At 50.6% G+C, this 5,853-nt stretch overlaps 1 pseudogene; it reads right to left on the reverse strand.

Moving 5' to 3' along the window:
• Positions 1-471: 471 nt before the first annotated feature.
• Positions 472-5,853, reverse strand: part of LOC121915572 — a 10,389-nt pseudogene continuing 5,007 nt past the window's right edge.

Consider the following 5,853-nt stretch of genomic DNA (forward strand, 5'->3'; position numbering starts at 1 on the left):
TGGAAAGATGTTTCTGCAATGCTTTAAGTCAGTGGCTCCCAAATTTCGTGGCCACCATTTCCCAGAAGCCCCAGCCAGCTTGGTCCAAGTTGGGAATTCTGGGAAACGACGGCCCAAAACATCCAGAGACCAAAGTTTGGGAACCGCTGCTCAAAAGTCCCAGATTCTTTCCAAATCAGTGGCATGGTGGCAGGCATTCAGAGGGGAGACCCTTCCTCACATTTACGCCCAGAGATGTTTTTTGTGGTGGGGCAAGGATCCCAGCCCAAAGGAGTGAGGGCCAAATAAAAGGGGAGGATTCGGCTTGGTATATCAGTGGATACAATTTTTTCTATAAAAATAGAGACATCGACAACAAAGACGGGGGATATTTCCTTCAGGGTTTGCCTTAAATCCTCTTAAGACATCTGGCTGCTGATGGGGAGCGAAAAGGGGGCCGCCGGTCAAGCCTAGGGCCGTTTGGGGAGCTGTTCAGCTGCCCTGGGAGGCTCTTCCCTTCCTTGGCTGCTTGCTGAGGATGACCCCCGTGTGGCCCCGGCCTCTTTCTCTGGCGGACAGGGGACCTTTCTCCGGTGGCCGTTCCCCCCCAGCCGCTTGTAGCTCTGCACTTGGCTCTCCTACGCCTCCAGACTTTGGGCTGAAATCGCAGCCTTCATTCTCTGAACTGCACTCGCTCAGGTCTGTGATCTCCAGCTCCGAATCGGAGGCAGGGGTCCTCTTTGGACCCCCGTCCCCCAGAGGGGCTCTGTGGCCGGACCCTGGTGCCTCCTTCTCGCGGTGGACCGTCCCATTGCCCTCCCCCGTGAGGACATGGCCACCACCATGGGCTGGCAGGGCAGAGACGGGGGACGGCACCCGAACCCAGCGCCGCGGGCCTCTCGGGGGTCTCCGTGGGCAGGAGGGAGATGGGGGTCGGGCGCTGGGGCAGCGAGCTGGAAAGGGGGTTGGGGTAGAGGGGAGAATAGAGGGATGGGGGGCTGGCGGGGGCGGGGAGCTTGGCATTGGTCAGGGGGAAAGCGCTGGAGAGGTAAGGGTTGAAATTCCAGGGGTAGTCGGGGAAGGAGGCGTTGCGGCTGTAGGGGGTCAGCAGACCGGGGGGCTTCGTGTAGCCAGCCACACCTGCGGGGGAGAGAAGAAAGAGGGGTGAGTGGCCTGAAAACAGGTCTCTCCCTTTGCATGCATGCCTTGGGTCCAATGGGTCCCCAAAAGGGTCCAAGGCCCCCCTTTACATGTGTGCCATTAGGTCCCTAGGGCCCCTCAAAAATGGTGGGAATGGCACTACTAGGGACCACATATGGAAGCCCATAATGACTTGAAGGCACACAAACTTCAACAAAGGCCACATGTGGCCCATGGGCCATGCATTCTCTGACCCTTCTTTGGGATCCCCAAATTCCTTGTACAGTAGTCCTCCACATTTGTAAGGTTGGGTGAAGGACCCCGTGAATTGGGCGGCAAGCAAATTCACAAAAACACTATTCTTTTTCCTGAGAGAACACCTCTCTAGGAATCTCCAGGTCCTCCGCTGCAACTCTAGGCCAAGATCTGCCAGAATCTGGCCATAGAATTATGCTGGAGGACCTACAAAAGCCTAGAGAAGTGTTTTCCCTATGTCACTTTGGGTCTCCAGCCACAACTCTATGGTTCAACCTCTGCGCAAGTTGCGCTGGAGGACTTAGGGATCCTAGAGAGGCATATTAATCAAATCCGCAAAATAAGCATCAAATGTGAGGGCCAGCTGTATTCTTGCCACATCTCATATTGGCCAACATCCTGTTATTATGAAGAGGAGACAATGTTACCACGGAGAGTCAACACACAAGTAAACCCTCCTGATTTAATGGGTCAACTTGAGTCAGCGACTAACGCAATTCTCTATCACCATCTATGGTATGTAACTTTAGGTACCCTTAGCTATGTAGCAGGAAATACTAAGGACCCCTGATAGCAAATTGCCAAAGATGCCTAACAGGGACACTGGCCAGAGGGTCCCATTGTCCAGAGGAGCAGCGGTCACTTAGCTGGCTTCCCTACATAGAGATGTCCAGCAACCCCTTGGCTAAAACAGACATTGCAAAACTGCTCCGTTTCAGTTCCTGCAGACCTAAGTCCACTTACAGAGATGCAGTCCCCAAGTGTTTCTTTGGCCACTCCATCATTTCACCTGACCCCAGGAAAGGAAAGCCGCGTCCAAGCGCAGTTTCTCGTCTCCGTCTGCCGCTCAAAGAGTGGGGTGCGGGCGGCTGGGTCCCCCCAGCGAGGGTTGGAGAAGAGGCTTTGCAGGGTCTAAGGAGGAAAACAAGGAGGGAATGGATGAAACTAGGACAGTGGTCAGTGAAAAGGCAAGAGAGCCGCGTGCCAAGAATGGACCCCGTTTTGCAAATTCTGCCTTCTGGCCTAACAGCAGCTGTCTGTCTGTCTGTCTTTAAAGATGATTAACTTACTTCAAATGATTTTAATGTGATAGCTTTTATTTTTAATCCTCTTTACTTGGTGCATTTTGTTTCGGGTGCCTTGCATTTTACTCCTATCACAAGCCACTTGCATCTTGATGTGGAAGAAAAGTGGAAGAAACGAAACAATACATAATTATGGTTTGACTGAGGAAAGTGTGTGCATGCTTCTCTGTGTGTATATACACAAACACACACAAGCATGTATCCACGCAGGCCCTTTCCCCAAGACAACTGCAAATCGTCTTAGAAAACGGCAGTTTCCTATGACTTTCTGACAGCAGGAAGAAAAGTGCCTAAATACTCCTTCCTTCCTTTCCAGGAGTATAGTTTCTTGGCTACTTATCGTTTTTGTTGTTGTCTTAAAACGAACCCATTATAATGATTTCTAGCATAGATTCCTTACATCAAATTCAATATTTTGGATTTCAACCTTCAGAATCCCTGGCTATTGGCAAGCTGGGAAAATAGGTTTTGGGGAATTAAAGTGCCAAACACCAGAGGACCATTCCCATAGCCTCTCTGGACTAAAAACAGCATTGTCTATAGAGAAAGCAGCATTTTCTGTGCTACAAGTCATATCTCTGCATAGAAAATCCTGTCTGCGGTGCAGATATTTCCTATGCAAGTTTCCATCTGTTGGAATTGATGGCATATGTTTCAAACTGCAAAGAGCTCCTCAGTCCTGGACTTCCTTCTCAGAGTTGTGATACTCATGGAGCTGTTTTCCAACCGCTTTGCCAATACTTTCCCCACCCCCAGATCTACCCCGAATGCCAAGGGCCCTGGCTCCCTCCCCATGGCTTACCTCTGGGGGTTAGGGGGCCCAGTCGGCCCCATGGCTGCCCCCGTTGAAAGGGTTCGGGCCGCAGAAAAGGGTAGTTGGCCAGCATGTCCAGCAGCGGGTAATTGACCAGGACCACTTTGCTGAAGTTGAACTTGTAGGTGAGCGCTTGCCCTTGTCTTGTGCAGGATCCGCTTGTTGTCGTAATACCTGGAGGAGGAGGAGGAGGAGGAGCAGAAATGAGGCTGGCGTAAAGGTTGACATCCTTGGAGGCAAAACTGCCCCAGCCAAAAAGCATTGCAGCATTCCCAAAATATGGGAAGGCCGCCACAGATGAGGGATATTTATTTAAAGCAGCGTCGAACTCCCGAATCCCAACACCATTTACGGGGAACAAAATCTTGCCAAGAAAACCCCACAATAGGTTTTCATTAGGGTCGCCACAAGTTGGAATGCGGACATTGAAGGTTTGGTGAATATTATGCACCATCCAAGGTGCTGGGATCCTGGGGTTGGATCCCAGCTACAGGAGATCCATTTAATCCATTGTTGGGTGGCGATGTGGACACTAGGGAGGAGACATGTGGATTTCCAAGGAAACATCTTCCTTGAATTGCAACGGACATTCATTTCCTTGACTTTGAAAACCTCCCACTGACCGCATGGCCAAAAAAAGGCGGAGGGGTCAGCCTGCAGTAGCCCTGTTACCATCTCAACTAAGACCAGAAACAGCAAAATGCCAGGCCTAGGACTCACATCTTCAATTTGTTTCTCTTCTTTGCCTGATGAGAAGACAGTGTGACTTTGGAAAGCTTGCCAACATGGAATTGTGCATTTTGGTTGTCCAAGTAAAGGTATCATGTTTGGATATTATTGGATCCCCTTAAAAAACTTCCATGATGTTTCTGGATAATACATACCATTCTCAGTTGCGAGAGGACGGTCTCCCTTGCTTGGGTGGCCAAGAGCACAGCTGCAGAGGACATGGAGGCATCCGAGTCTGTTGGACTACAACTCCATCCTTCCCCACCATTGATGCCGATGGCAGGACTTGTAGCTCAACAGCATCTGAAGGATCTACCAACTGTTTTGTTCTGTTTCTGTTTATGTGCGTTCAAGTCAGCCACGACATCCGGTGACCCTCTCCTAGGGCTTCCTAGGCAAGATTTATTCCGAGGAGGATTGTTATCCCCTTCCTTTGGGCTGCGAGTTGGATGGGATTGGCACCCAAGGCCCCCCAATGGGTCTGGGCTTGTGCTCGGGATTCGAACCCTGGTCTCCTGGAGTCCCAGTCCAGCACTCAAGCCACCGCTGGGTCTTTTGACAGAAGATGGGTTCTGAGAAAGGATTTAGTCGGTGAAATAACTGGCTCACAACACTGCACTAAAGGTGCACTTGCGACATGAGCGCCCCCTAATGCTGAGATACGGGAATTGCATCCCAAACCAGAGCGCCCCCTAGTGAGCCTGGAATGTGATTCTTTTAATTGCCGGATGATGGTTTCCCAGGCTGATGGGAGCTGCAGTCCATCTCCATCTGACGGAACAGCAGCACACTGATTCTCACCCCTGGCCCCAGAGATCAATCTCTCAGCATTGGGAAGAAGAGGCCTGGCGCCAGGGGGACAACCAGGGAGCCTTTGGGGTTTAGTACTGGGGGAGAGGAGGAGAGTTCCCCCGGCTGAGTTCATCCAAGTGTCAATAGCGCTTAGCCCCTCATAAACTATTAATTAGCGTGTTGGAATCTCAGGCGGCTGGAGGAGAGATAGTTAATTAATAAACCATACAAATATTGCTGCCGCTCAATGGCGCCAGGAGGGCTTGCTCATGGAAGGGCAGTCACAAAGCGCCAGTGAGCTTTGCTATTGCTTTAGGGAAGATTTGGGAGACGGAACCGAAACTGAGGCCCCTGCTCAGTTGCTGAGAGGTTTAGTCGCCTTCTGCCAGGAAAGCATGTTATTTGTGGCACGAAAGCATTGCTAATCCAGTGTTTGCGCAACAGTAATGCCCAGTAAGGTTAAATCCTATTGATCCCTCCTGTGAGTTTTATCACTAGTTGATTATTAATTGGTCAGGTTGCCTGCGAGGGAAGCACTGAAAAGGGATGCTCTCTCAGCCTTCAGAGGGTTAATAATAATATAATAAGACTAATAATAATGATACTAAATAATTTATTTATAGCCTGCCCAATCGCTAGGAATCTGGGTGGGTTACAACAGTACAGAATGCATTACAATAATGTACTAAAGGGTCCCTTCCCAATTGCGCAGGTGTGTTTTGTCATGCAGGATCCAAAAGAAGACAAGGGTGGGACTTTTTTAATGCAATGCCCAAACTGCCCTTTCATGCTGGCTGGGGATTGTGGGAGCTGCAGTCCAAAGAAAGTAACTTCCCCCAGCTTTGGTACAACCTTGCGCAGCTTTAACTGCCCTGGCTCAAGGCTATGGAATTCTGGGAGTGGAGTAGTGGTGGGCCCCGAGCGCGGAGCAAGAGCTCCGCTCTGGGCCCCACCACATACTCCAACTCCCGAATTCCATAGCCTTGAGCCAGGATGCTGAAAAGTGGGGCCAAACTGGGTTATTCTCCATGTGTAGATGCAGCGCCCCCTTCCATTCCA

Source organism: Sceloporus undulatus, chromosome 9 (assembly GCF_019175285.1).
Source record: "Sceloporus undulatus isolate JIND9_A2432 ecotype Alabama chromosome 9, SceUnd_v1.1, whole genome shotgun sequence".
NCBI classification, from domain to species: Eukaryota; Metazoa; Chordata; class Lepidosauria; order Squamata; family Phrynosomatidae; genus Sceloporus; species Sceloporus undulatus.